The following is a 15229-nucleotide window of genomic DNA, read 5'->3' as shown; positions in this document are numbered from 1 at the left end:
AATGTGGGATAAAGCAAACGTAATTTTTATGATTTCCTAAATAATCTTAAATAGGCAAGGGACAGTTTCTCCTATTGTCAAGTATTAGTTATACTTTTGTTTGAAAATTACTTCCTGTTTTAGATCACATTTTTTTTGTGTGTGTGTGGTACGCGGGCCTCTCACTGTTGTGGCCTCTCCCGTTGCGGAGCACAGGCTCGGGACGCGCAGGCTCAGCGGCCATGGCTCACGGACCCAGCCGCTTCGCGGCATGTGGGATCTTCCGAGACCGGGGCACGAACCTGTGTCCCCTGCATTGGCAGGCCGACTCTCAACCACTGCACCACCAGGGAAGCCCTCGATCACACTTTTAAAGGATGTGGGGAAATTTATGAGAGTCGAAAGAATAACAACAAAAAAAATAGCTGAAGATCTAATTCAGGTCCTTCAGGAAAGCTAAGGAATTGCCATTAGTCAGTCTTAAAAGGCTAAGGTGTGACTTGCTTGGTATTCAACTGTAAGATTTATTTTCAGAGAAAAGATGCTGAGCAGGGGTTCTTCATGTCTAAATAAGAAAAAGATGTTCATTAAAACAGACAGTTTTATGTGACTTTTATAAGGAAGTATTGTTTATTAGGTCAAGGAAACACTACAGATAAATACCAAGAAAGATTTAAAATTTTCTATTTCTGGAAAGACAAGTATTCTATTTTATAAGTAAGAGAATAAGCAATTATCAATCTGGTTAAAACTGTCATTTGAAGATCAGTGACAAACCAAATGAACTCTTCTGACAGTGTGAGCCTATGAATTTATCTCAAGTTGCCTAACACTTCTTTTTGTTTTAAAGAGAAAGATTTTTTTTTTAAAGCAAGACGTCATTTGAGAGGTTGTTGTTTTCAGTTTTTTTTTTTGGCCACACCACATGGCATGTGGGATCTTAGTTCCCCGTCTAGGAATCGAACCTGAACCCCCTGCACTGGAAGCGCGGAGTCTCAACCACTGGGCCACCAGGTAAGTCCCAAGTTGCCTAACACTTTAATCTGTATTATTGATTAATGAATTAACACAAATATTTATTATATGGTTTCATCATAGCAATAAACTGACACATTTATGTACATTTTGAACATAAAACAAAATAGCACAGTTGTCTAATTTACTCTTATTTCCTCTTAATAAATAGCAATGAATATATTAGAAATACATCAGTTATGCTATGTGGATCATTTTGGGCTATTATACACAAGCATCCAATAAAATGCTGCTAAAACTATACCCATTCGTTCTTGATTATAACATAGAAATACAGGGTTTTAAATGTACTTTTAAGCATCACTTTGAGGCTTAGAGCCATATATTCAAAGTTGTCCTCCAAAGACCCAAGTTTTGAAAATAAAATGCCCTCTTAAATGTTATTTGCTAGTCCTGAAATACTGAAGTTTGAAAGGGGGCATCTTCAAAGCATTTAAAAAGGGGTATGTAATATAAAACCGAAGAAATTCCCAGTAAAAAGGCGATTGGGAGGAGATGAAACATCCTTTGCTTTTAGTCTTACGAGGCACTGACTGTTTCTTGTGTGTGTGTGTGTGATATATATATGAGTTGAGAATTTTTAAGGAAGAATAAATGTCATTTTTCAAAAATATAACACAAACCTGTCAATTAATTTAGATCCAATCATAAGAAATGTGTTTTGGTAGAAAGCAAGAATGAAGTAAAGTTGTTTTGTTTTCATTTAATCATATGCCAATGATTCTGAGAAAAGTGTATATGTACGTGGAAAGCATACTAGTTTATTCCCAGGTCTCAGCTCAGTGGTGCAACCTTTGTGTAGGAAAGCAGTGTATTTGCATATTATAAATGGGTCAGTTAATCTTGCTCAATTTTTAAAAAATATTCTTTCCAAACTACTGATATTATTTGCCATGATTTTATTCTGGCCCAAGTGAAGGCCTGCTTTCATGTTTTACCACTTTACTCATCTCTGTCTGATTAAACAAGCTTGAAAGCCTTCCAGTGGGTTCCATGTTTTTTTCACTGCATTTTTCCAACTATTGATAACTTCATATTTGCATAACTAATAGGCTGTCAAAGTGTGTTGATGTCTGTGTTAGTTTTGAATATCCCTTAAAGTTTTCTCTGCATTCGATATAGACAGATCAACCCATTTGGAGGACAGTATGTTCAAAAGTGATAGCCTTTCTCTCTTGGTCATAGAATTGACAATGCATATGTATATGCATAAGTTGGAAATAATGTAGGATGCCTACTTCAATTTTAAAAATCAATTTAGTTTTATATTATTTTCTATTTTATTCAAACATTCATTCCTTTTTTGTAAGACAAAGGGAAAATTGCGTCATAGGACTCCACTGTCAGAACTGACTGTGATCTTAAGGGTGAAGATAATGTTTATTCTGCCTTGTAACTTACTGTCCCGCCACTAGCCTGTACCTGAGGTATGGCAGCACTCAATACATATTTGTTGCTTGGATGAACTAACGATGTAATATAATAGTCAAAACTGGCCCTTTGGTTCTTTGACCGTCTACACAACTTTGTTGTTTTTAAAGCTAGCATTTAAAAGTGTTTAGCTGGCATTTTCATTCATTATGGTCAACAATTGGCAGTGTTTATCAAAATTTAATACACATGCATTTGATCCAGCATTTCCAGTTCTGTGAATCTATCTTATAAAATACTCAAGCATACCCACAAAGATAGGTATACAAGGCTACTCACTGAATCATTGTTTTCAATAGAAAATACTTGAAAGAAACTGAAAGTTCATCATTGGCAGGGTTAAATAAATTGGGGTACATCTTTACTTTGGAAAACTATGCAGCAGTTTTAAAAGAAGGAGGTACATCTATATATAAGTACATGGAAAAATCTACAAGATGTATTGTTGAGAGTTAAAAAACCAAACAAGTAAAACTCTCCAAACAATTTATGTGATGCAAATACATAAGAATATGTTCTGAAATGATAGACACCACACTTTTAATCTTATTTCCCTCTGGGATAGGGAGGTATAGTGATAATAAAATGGTAAGTTTTAAAGGTGCTGAGAAGTGCTTTCACTTTTTACTCTAATGTATTGGTATATTGTTTTAAATTTTAACAATGAGCATGCACTTGTATATTCAATAATTAAATAAAACCTGTGATTTTTTAAACAATACTCTTTTATACAAAGAAACTTTTCCTTCTTAAACAATGGTTAAAGTATGATGTATTTATAATTATTCTCTACAGCTCTGTCTTTTCTGCCATTCCTCTCTTCACACATCCCACCCATTACAAGGCTACAAACAGTAAACAAAGAACAATCTCTTAAAAATAAAAAAGGGAAATAAATCAAGATATGCCTAGAAAATGCCTTGTACAGATTATGTTCCCCTCTTTGTTTAGAGGCAAAGTAACAAATTTCTATTTAATCCAATGGATACTATTCATACATGTGGTGTTGAGACTACCGTGAACCTAGAGTGTTGGTCCTTCCTGGTAAACTTCTAGGGAGATGCAGCTGGTCATTTCTACCAAGACTTAAAGATAGAATAGTTCTTTGAATGAGTAGATACATCCCATGTTAGGATTTTATCTGATTGTCTTATATTGATTAATATCTGAGTAGATTAATATTTTTCTTTAAGTCTATCTTACTTTGCTTTAATCCCACTAGGTATTAATATTTATTAATGTATATTCCATTGTGATATATTATTTCCTATTTATTTGCCTCACACATGGTATTTATTGCTGAGACTAAGTCTTGTCCATGCCTTTGTAATTCAAATACAAAAGCATTACTTATCTCTTGTCATTTCTTATTCTCTACTTTTACATATACTTGTATACAATCTAATGTTTTGTTATAAAATTATTTTCCTATTTCTATATTATCATATGAGAAATATTTTAAATAATGAATAAGGAAGAGAAATTCTCACATATGAGAAATTGCCTTAGAAAGAAGGTAAACTTTTTAAACGTTATAAATGCTTAAACTTATGCTTGCTCTATGTAAACTCTCACTTAGATTTCAGCTACAGGCTTTGATCTCCACTTTTTAAAACTTCTAATATCTAAACCAAGTCATTCATTATTTTTGCTGAAGCCTAACTTAATCTGAACAGATTTCTGTCTTGAAAAGATGAAAATTTTTTCATGATTGAGGCCTGAGGTTGTCTCATTCAATGATCTTTTGAGCTGACTTCTAACATTATTAAGAAGCAAATTTAGGCATCACCTGTCCCCTTAGCTTCTACAGAATCTGATCTAGTCAGTAGAAGAACCACTAGCCAAATAATCATTTCATAAAACTTATCACTGTTTTTCAAATTAAAAGGCATTAAGGTAGTAAGATGATACAAAATCTAATGATGGCTACCCTCTTCTGCTCTAACTATTCAAATTAAGAAATAGCCACCCACTTTATCAAGAAGATAAGAATTTTAACTAAATAAGTAGAAAATAAGCTACTTTCATACATTTTTCTATTAAAACACTCCAAGGAAGAAAGAGGCAGGTAAAAACCCTTAAAGCAGGAAAATGCAGCAAGAAATAGTGTGGCTTTTTGCTTGTTTTTCATCATTCATATTATTTTCTTTTTTTTTTGCGGTATGTGGGTCTCTCACTGCTGTAGCCTCTCCCGTTGCGGAGCACAGGCTCCGGACGCGCAGGCTCCGAACGCGCAGGCTCAGCGGCCATGGCTCACGGGCCCAGCCACTCCGCGGCATGTGGGATCTTCCCGGACCGGGATACAAAGCATCAGCAGGCGGACTCTCAACCACGGCGCCACCAGGGAAGCCCCTTATTTTCTTTATTCTTTAAATCTACTTCTCTCTCCTCTCCTCCTAAAAGAGTTGTATGTCGGGACTTCTCTGTCTGGTGTTCCCACTTGCCGTGAGGCACGGCCAAAAAAAAAACCAGTTGTCTACAATCAGTGGAAAACTGAAGACGTTGTTGTAGACCAGGTAATAAGAGATATGTTAGTGATTTCTAAAAATATGGAAAATCCTACTGAGGTCTTTACAGTCCTTCAGGACATTGGCCTCTCTTACATTCTATTTTCTTACCTCCCTCCACCTCCATTTTTAATCATTACTGACCAAGGCCAGCAGAATAAGTGATACTGTGGGAACTATAACTTTCATTTAAAGGTAGTTCAGATTTTGAAACAGTTGATGGTGTAACAGGAGAGACAAGATAAGCCCAAAATGAATTTACTTAAAATAGGCTAGTATGGATTATTTATTCTATTATTTATTTATTTTTATAGGTTTGCTTCTTATATAGCTATTTATATACATCCATTACAAATACTATTACATATGAACACATGCACATGAAAGGAGGAAGTGGTCAATTGTTATGCATTAATCAGAAATGGGTTTTAAGAGAAGGGAACTCCACATATCTCAACGTACGGTTGGCTGATAATTTCATGCTTATGGAAAGTTCTAAGGTTATAATGGACCAAAGGACTACCTGAACTTTTTACTTCTAGAAATTGCAGTGTTGTCACAGGAATGATTGTTCCTTATGGAACAACTAAAAAATATATATTGAATGTATAGAAAATTATTATTATATACAATTATTATTATTGGCCTGTTCACCTTAAAATGAAAAATCTCCCTTCTTTGAGCTTTTTTTCAAAGTTTTGTTTCTAATGAACTGGAAATAACTTCACATATAAAGAAGAAAATTTTCTTTCTGTTTTCCATTTCTGTACACAGAACAACAAACATGCACAACAGACATAGACAACAGACAAACACAGTTTGATAACTGAATTATACTTTAGGACTGTTTTTCACACAAATCTAAATAATACACATTGAAAGAAATGTCTGTTGTCAGCTGGAATGGAAATTTTAAATTGTTTTACTAAAAATATAACCAGTCCTCATGTAACCTTCACTCAAAAGAGCCAAGAGCAAGATAAATGCATCCCATGTATTGAAACCACCATTCATCTTTCTAACATTGATGATTTTAGTAATTTTATACTTTAAAAAAAAGTAACAGACTGAAAGGATTATATTTCCCTGTACCTGTATGAAGAAATTAATGAGACTATAAAAATAATTTTATTTATTAGCTAGCATATGTTTCTATAGGAATTGAGCTCCAACAAATCTGGTCTTAATGATCTTTTTTCCTTGTCCTTGTTGGGGTGAGTTGGGAAACCCTTCTGATATTTTTTGTACTGATGATACTTCTGTAGTACTTCAAAGTCCAAATAATCTTGAAGATCCCATCTAGCATAACTTTGGTTAAGGATATATTATCTACCTGTAACTGAAAGGCAAAAATAAATTTTTGTTCAAGAATAAGGTGGGAAAAGTATGCTGAGTTACATCTCAAACTTGGTCCATTTCTCTATAGGGTACACTGACTGAACAATTAAACAACTTTTTTCTCCCCAATTTTCTTGGTTAAGTGAACTTCTCACAGTAAAACAAGCCACCTAAATGGTTTTCTTTTGAGATATGAAGTCCTGCAGAGGCATTGGATTATTTTTTTTAAACATCTTTATTGGAGTATAATTGCTTCACAATGTTGTGTTAGTTTCTGCTTTATAACAAAGTGAATCAGCTATACGTATACATATATCCCCATATCCTCTCCCTCTTGCATCTCCCTCCCACCCTCCCTATCCCACCCCTCTAGGTGGTCACAGAGCACCGAGCTGATCTCCCTGTGCTATGCGGTTGCTTCCCACTAGCTACCTATTTTACATTTGGTAGTGTATGTATGTCCATGCCACTCTCTCACTTCATCCCAGCTTACCCTTCCCCCTCCCTGTGTCCTCAAGGCCATTCTCTAGGAGGCATTGGATTATTTTACCCAACACTTTTTGCCGTGACCAACACACGGTTACTTTCTGAACTAGACTGTTACACGCCTTTCATGGTCTAATTTTATAGGTTCTGAGGAATGGGACTTCCACTACTTTCCTGGGAAGACAGTTCTCCAGTGCAGTCCCTCTAATTATTTAAGGTAGGTCTTCATTTCTTTAAAAGAGCCGAGTTATTCAAGTTGGAAAAGCAGCTACTACGTAAGCAGCCTGACTTAAACTGACAAAAGCAAGGAAATTCTGGATCCATAATTCACCTTCCACCCCTTGACCTCGCAAGCCGCCATATTAGCGTGATCACACCAAAATACCAGCTTGTGTTTACAGTTTCATTCCTCCTGATGGCGGACGGGCGCGTGTACACGAGAACTCGCTCTGTGTGCACTGAATAGGATCACGATCCGGAGAGCTGAAAATGTAAACACAAGCTGGTATTATGGTGTGACTGGCGGTTTGTGGTTCTTTGTTTGAATACTTTAAAAATGGGCACCCTGGCAAGAACAAAAGAGGCAGAAAGCAGAACTGCTCTGAAATGGCTTCTCTCATCTTTGTCACTCCTCAGGTACACCCAAAATAACTTATCCACTTGACGGGGTCTCCAGCAACCATTTGTTTTTGCCTAGTTGGCTACACTTCAACGCAACAGTTCTGTTTTCAAAGCCAGGCCCTTCATTCTTTGCCTTTCGTAATTTTAAATTAGCTTCTGAGTATTTGCAAGCACTATACTTCTGTAGTCATTATTTGCATCAAAATCTTCCACGTGGCAATTTCATGGCAAGGTTTGATGGGTTTAAGCAAGAACCTAAATGTCTTCTGTGGCCTTGTTTTCATATGTGCAAATCAGCAGTGGTTCTTTTACCTCAAATGAGGATTGGCATCAACATAACCCTATCAGACAACATATCTACCTACTGTTCTTGCTTATGCTACTTTAGTCATTGATTTTGAAGTGCAGAAGTTGACCTTAAGAGAAATGTAAAGGGTAGAAAAAAACCCAAAATTATAAACTTTATTTTAGCATAACATCTACTTGCATTGGTGGACCTTTAGTTTTCTCTGCAGTCTTTGTCATTTCTCCATTTTTACACTAAATATGTTCAATCATTGGCTCTCTGCTGTGCACTTGGATTCTGAAATAGATTTACTTGTGGGATGAAGAGATGGTCGTATCATTTCAGAGAGAAAATTAAGACATATAAAGAAGGAAGGCTGAAAAAAACTCATTTCCTGAAAAATGTCAAGGTAGCTCATGATATGCTTGGTAAAGTACACTACCTTGTTTTTTAAAAAACAAAACTTTCTCTTTGGAATTAGGTATACCATCACTACCAAAAATCGGTAAGCAAAGGAACAGTGGATAGTGTGGCAGGTCCCTTTTCTTAAATAAAAATTACAGAATCTGATTTTACACCTATCGATGCAGCATTCGCCACTGTAAACTTATTTCTGACAACTGTTTCTTTTGGAATCTAATAAGTAATTGAAAAACAAAAGTGATTTTCTCAATATAATCGAAAGGCAGTTAATGCAAAGACGTAAACACAAACGACTCATGGTTGTAGACAGTTTTGATGCAGACTGCAATACTTAATAAAAGAATAAGAGGGATCCTAGCTTGGGATTTTTAATGAAATGCCACTCAAATGGAAGCAAGTGATTTCAGAAGTGTTGTCAGTCACTTTAGACTGAAAAGAAATAATAAGAAATAGCTTTTAAGATATCAAATAATTTGCACTCAAATACTGTACTATAGCACCTTGCCTTTGAATAAGCCAACAATTTGCCTTGTTTGTTTAAAACTTATTGTATTTGATCACTTCACGAAACTGCACAACTTGACTGACCTTTGCCATCTTGTCTCTTTCTTATCTCTCTCCATGTGAGAATGCTCACCAAGAGCGCTTGCAAGCATTCCACAAATTATAACAAATGAACCATATACACCAATACTGACAGATCTGGATCATCTTATTTTCACCTGATATATGTTCAGGCTCAATTGAAAACTAAATTATGGAATGAATAGATATACTGGAAGAGTGAGTTTGGCCTTATCTTACACATATGTTTTGAGAACAGCTGTATGAAGCTATTTTGGAGGTTCAATATCTATGGTAATATGTTCAGATATACAAATAATTAATGTACAAAGCATTGACATTTTCACAGATTTTATCCCCAATATCATATAATTTCATATCTTGTGAGCTGTATTTCATATTCTGGAGGGAAAAGTCTGTGCTACAGGATTTCATAGCTTTAAACTTGAGCTTTTAGTTTTATAGTTTTTTTTTTAATTCTTTTTTTCAAATATACGATTGTAATTTTACAGAAAGTTCAAAACGTCTTTGAGCCTGTAAACATTCTTATGACTCCTCATAATTTGTGTTGGCCCATCTACTTGCTAATGCGATCGCTTTCCTTAGCTACCTCATGCTACTAGTATCTGTTGATAGTAAATACAAACAAACGCAGCCTTTAGGTTAGAAGGCCTTTGGCAAATTTATCTTGTGGAAGCCAGCTAAGGAAGGGAAAATGGGGGTCAGAAAAGCTGCAGCAATGGTCCAATTCTGTATCTGTAGCAATAAGGGTTAAAAAAAAAACAGGATGGAGGGTTGAAGATGGATGGTGGTCATGACTGTTCAACAACGTGAATGTACTTAATGCTACTGAACTCTACACTTAAAAATGGCTAAAATGGTGAATTTTATATTGTGTATTTTACCACAATAAAAAAGTAGAGGTTAAAATTGACTCTAATGAGAAATTAGGAACTGACTCTAAGAACCTACTTGCCCAATAAAAAAGCAATTTTACTGCGGAAAAGACATATGAAAGCAGGAAAACCAAACTTTTAGTTCCCATTCATTGTAGCAAACACTTAAGAATTCTTTGCCATTGGAGTTTATTCAAACACAAATTATCATGTAAAATAGCCAAAAGTTGATATTAAAGTAAGACAAAGTTTATCAAATATTCTTTAGTCCCTATTCTATATTTTTTACGACTGGCCGTCTTTTTTTTCCAGGTTATTTTATTTTATTTATTTATTTTTTGTGTGCGGTACGCGGGCCTCTCACTGTTGTGGCCTCTCCCGTTGTAGAGCACAGGCTCCGGACCCGCAGGCTCAGCGGCCATGGCTCACGGGCCCAGCCGCTGCGCAGCATGTGGGATCTTCCTGGACCGGGGCATGAACCCGTGTCCCCTGCATCAGCAGGCGGGCTCTCAACCACTGCGCCACCAGCGAAGCCCTCCAGGTTATTTTTTTAAAGCCCATGCACATAAGCATATAACTTATCTGTATGACTATTTATAAAAATGAAAAGGAATGAAGTTAAAAGAAGTGAAAAATAACACTGCCTTAAATACTAATGAATTTTAAGTAGTTGAAATATTTAAAAGTAAACTATAAGTCATACTGTAGGGCCTACTTTCCTAACTTTTAATAGATTTCTAAAAAAATTCAAACCTTGAAGTGCATGCAATTAGAAACATGCAACAGTGAGGCTAGGCTTAGTCACAGTACTATTTCAATGCAAACTGCTTCTATTTTTGGTGTCCTACAGAGAAATAGAATTAGAATGTTCTAACCTCTGCTCATTCTGTAGGTGAGAGTATAAAGCTGACTGCTTAGAAAATTGGGGTGGGGGGAGTCCTTTCTAACCAATTCTTTCTCATGTTTTATGTATTAGGTGATTGTTTTACTATGATGTGGACGATTAAGGACAAACGATTAATTTTGCATGCATAATCAACTCCAAACTCTCCTGGACAGATTGCCATGAATATGGCCTATCTATGAACATCAGAACATGGTTGATTCTTCGTATTTGTACTATCCTGCTGTTTTTTTGCCCTGCTGTATGGTTTTTAAGGCTAAAACAGAGCAGTGTTACATAAATGTATAGAATCTTAGGGTTGGATGAATTTCAAATTCATCCAGTTCAAGGACCCATTTGATACCTTAATCTCTTCAAGTGCTTACACAGCCTTAGCATTAATAATTCTAGTGATGGTAATGCTTACTTCCACTGGAGCATATATAATTGAGAGCAGGAAAACTAAGAAGTCAGGAATAAATTACAATTTCTTCATCTGTAGAAGATATATACAATTGAGGATTAAATGAAATAACCTATATGATCAGGCCTAGCACAGTGCTAGAAATATAATACATACTAAAAAATAGTTATATTTAAATTTATTTATATCACACTCACTACTCTTTATGTTTCAAGTGTCTAGTGCTTGGTAATGTCACATAATTTGGGGGGTGGTGGTACCTGGTTGTCTGTTATTATGTTAGGGTCACTGAAGTGTCATTAGACTAATATTATGTTTTTGGTTTTTTTTTTGTTTGTTTTTGCGGTATGTGGGTCTCCCACCGCTGTGGCCTCTCCCGCCGCGGAGCACAAGCTCCGGACGCGCAGGCTCAGCGAAAATGGCCCACGGGCCCAGCCGCTCCGCGGCATGTGGGATCCTCCCAAACCGGGGCACGAACCCGCATCCCCTGCATCGGCAGGCGGACTCTCAACCACTGTGCCACCAGGGAAGCCCTAGACTAATATTATGATATAGAACCAGGTCACAATTTTTTTAACATGAGAAAACTAAAGATACTTCTACTATACACTGGATTCTTGTTGTGTTAGGGTAATGGCTGTGTCATGTTATATTTACATAAATATTTACCTGTTCACTTAATTTACCTTACCACTCACTCACTAATGCTAAAATTTCATCATGAGATTTAAAGTTCACCAGAAATTTTATAATAGCCTCAATAATGCTTGTCTTCACAAATACAAGGTTGTTTTTTTTGCTTCATTCACGTCTTGACTGACTAGATATTGAGGAGTACAAAAACCTACTAACTTCTACATCTAAAATATCTCAGATGTCTGTTTCTTAATTTTATATTCAGATATTTTAAAAACCCACAAAACTGCCCTCTGGTAAAATTGCATTCAACTACCTATTATCGTCTTTGAGCTATGTTTTTATTATTTTTTTTTAAATTTATTTATTTTATTTATTTATTTTTTGGCTGTGTTGGGTCTTCATTGCTGCGCACGGGCTTTCTCTAGTGGTGGTGAGTGGGGGCTACTCTTCGTTGCAGTGCGCGGGCTTCTCATTGCGGTGGCTTCTTTTGTTGCCCAGCACAGGCTCCAGGCGTGCAGGCCTCAGTAGCTATGGCTCGCACGCAGGCTCTAGAGCGCAGGCTCAGTAGTTGTGGCGGCACATGGGCTTAGTTGCTCTGCGGTATGTGGGATCTTCCCGGACCAGGGCCCAAACCCGTGTCCCCTGCATTGGCAGGTGGATTCCTAACCACTGTGTCACCCCCCTGCTATGTTTTTAAATGTTCCTAAAATTTTCTAGTTCTATGATTATGATTATTATTATTAAAGCAATCTAAGTATAAGCAGTTTGTTGACGATAAATTAATTTAAATTATGAATATGTAACCTAAAATTTCTTAAGTAATTAGCAGCTCTGGTTTACCTGAAAGATGCAGTTATCAGGAGCATGTAGTTTAATATCAGCACATCTCTAATATCGATGTTATTTAAAGCCATACATTAAGAGTCATAAGCATCTGTAGTGACAGAAGAAGCATGCAACAAAGTACTGAAAAACTGGAATAGAATTAATTGGTTTTGGTCTACCCACTTCAAATTAGAAAATAGCAACAGAAAAAAAAATTAAACACTAAATGTATTCGTTAGGCAGGATCAGCAATCATGCTGCCCACACATGATCTGCAATTAATTTGTAAATAAGAAGATTCATCACCTGGAGGATAATAAACTCTAGTTTTATGGCCCAAAACACTAGAGTAAAAACCACTAATGAATGTATTATATAAACACAGGGGCAAGAATGTACATTGGTTGAGCAAGTGAGGATAACAAGGACACTTTGTTTTGTTATTAAAGTAGGACCAAAAGATACATGACACATACCTGGAGATTTTTCTGAAGTGTTAACACTGCTCAAAACAGGGTCACTTAAGAGACATGGAAAAATGTTACTACAAGGTAAGAAGGGAAAGAGTTGATTTTTAGAAAGAGCATTTTTTAAAAAAATAAGAGATCATTACATTAATATTAATTAATTACGTTAATTTTACGTTACGTTAATATTAATTAATTACGTTAATTAATTAATTACGTTAATATTAATTAATTTTTCATAACTGCATATTAGAAAGTCTTACTAATAAATAATAATCTGAAGTGATTTTAGTTTAGATCTTAGTTTAGATTTTAGCTTAGATTTAGTTTAGATCTTCAAATGTGACTTGGACTATGAAGAGATGTCTTCAAACACTATTTATTGAGAAAATAAGTATTAAATGGAAATTCCAGTATTGCCCTATTTTGGAAGAGGCTTTGATGTGAAAACTAATTTCCTTCCTGTAAGTTACAATTGTATAACACACCTTAATTTTGAATGCAAAATAAAACACTCAAGATTACATCCATTCAAATGAGAATTTCTTCTTTAGTGCCAGCTGAGAACTCTGAAAAACACAGAGCGGTAAAAGAATCAGTTGGGATGTTTATTTAAAATACAGAGTCCTGGTCTCCACCTCATACCAACTGAAATACAATCTCTGGAAGTGGGGACTTGGAATCTGTGTACAATCGTAGCAAAATCTCTAGTTGATTCTGATGCATACTAAAGTTTAAGAATGACTTTAATGTTAGTAAATATTTATTATCATCAAATATTTCCTTTTCATAAACAAGATTATTTTTTCAATAGGCATATGAAAATACTTTTCCAAATAGTAAAAACTAGACCTGAAATTACTTTTATGAAATAAGATCTCAGACCTGGAGTCACCTTAATGGGATCAATAAAATTATTAGTGCTAAAATTAAAAGGAGAAAGAAGTCAAGGGAAGTGTTATTATAGTAAATAGCATTCAAATTTTTGAATGCTCTACAACTCAACTATTAGTTATAAATATAATCAATATATTAAGATATATCACTTATTAAGCTGCTTCAACTATCAAAACATCTCAGTACTCAAAACAGATGTCATAGACTATTCAAAATAGATGCCGTAAAACATACTAAGGTCTATGTAACTCATCAATAGCATTTATATTTGACCCAATTCTAATAATTTTATCTATCTGGTTTATTTGATCATAAAACATTAGCTATATTTCAAAACAAAGTTTGAGGAAAGGAGACACTTGCTGCTAGCAATTACTTTTAAGAAGTAGTATCTGGAATAAAGAAGACTAAAAGGCTTATTAAAAATTAAGCCCCCCAAATACCAGACTATACAAAAATACTGAGAAAAATGATCTCAAAAAGTATAGTTATCTGAGACCATTTAATATAGGGTTAAAACTAGAATAATCTGTATATGCTTGTGTAGTACTGTAACTGATGTTTATGATGATCACTGTCAATCATCAGGAAACAGCTTTATATGTTCTAGTTTAAGAAAGGAGAGAAATGTATAGCCCATTTTAGAAAGATTTTAATCTGGGTTGTTTAAAATTAACAATTCTTTAAATCTTAGATAAATTTCACCTAACATGAAAATTCACTAGTGGGATTTACCTCAAAGGAAGACAAGGTTTTTTCCAAATAGTTAAACTTAAAGAATAGAGATTGTTACTTAGACATAGGCGCCATCTAGTGGCAAAAGACGGTAGTTTCAGGGTAATTGTTTTGTCATTGGATTAGGACAATATGGAACTGGCTACATATACAGGTTTTGTTAAAGGTTTAAAAAATGTCTTAAATTGTGGAGATTAAACTGAAAATTATTTATTTAATTTTAAAAGAATTCAGACTGATGAAATCACAGAGTCAGGAAGAGGTTGAAGATGATGAAAGTCGTGTCAACATAAACAGTAAAGATATAGGAATATAAAATGGAAACTCAACACAAATAGAGTTTAAGAAAAAACTTTATTGAATATTGATTATAGATATATTATTTATTATATATATACATTTTATGAAGAATGGTCTTCTTACATTCCGAGCTCTTTTTAAAAATTATTAATATGGAGTGGAATTCTCTTTTCTCTGATGAAAGTGGTTACAAGCAGCATCATTATACATTCCAAAATTAGCCCATTGTGAGGAAAACTGGATTTTCTGATTAATTATAATTAACCAACAAATATTTATTAAATAGGTATTCTACATAACTAAACACGATCTGGGGAATTAATGAGATTGAAAAAATATATAGCCTCTGTTTATAATCTAACAAAATACAGCTGAAATGACAAGAGATTAATTACAACAGCAAATATTTAGTAGGGAAATTAATTTTTAAAAGGCATTTAAAACCTATAACCACTGTTCAATCAAAGTTCAAGAAAGGGCATACCTGCTTATT

General features: G+C 34.9%; 1 long non-coding RNA gene across 1 annotated transcript; it reads left to right on the top strand.

Moving 5' to 3' along the window:
- Window positions 1-948: 948 nt before the first annotated feature.
- LOC113624953 (uncharacterized) lies at window positions 949-11247 on the top strand. Its single transcript, XR_003434518.1, has 3 exons — window positions 949-993; window positions 6921-6993; window positions 10543-11247. It is a non-coding gene; the product is annotated as an uncharacterized LOC113624953 (long non-coding RNA).
- The last annotated feature ends 3982 nt before the right edge of the window (window positions 11248-15229 follow it).

Source organism: Aethalodelphis obliquidens, unplaced genomic scaffold (genome assembly GCF_003676395.1).
Source record: "Aethalodelphis obliquidens isolate GAN/ISIS:26980383/991018 unplaced genomic scaffold, ASM367639v1 scaffold2, whole genome shotgun sequence".
In the NCBI taxonomy this organism is placed as follows: Eukaryota; Metazoa; Chordata; class Mammalia; order Artiodactyla; family Delphinidae; genus Aethalodelphis; species Aethalodelphis obliquidens.
Note: the sequence above shows the minus strand (reverse complement) of the source record. Positions and strands in the feature narration are given on the sequence as shown.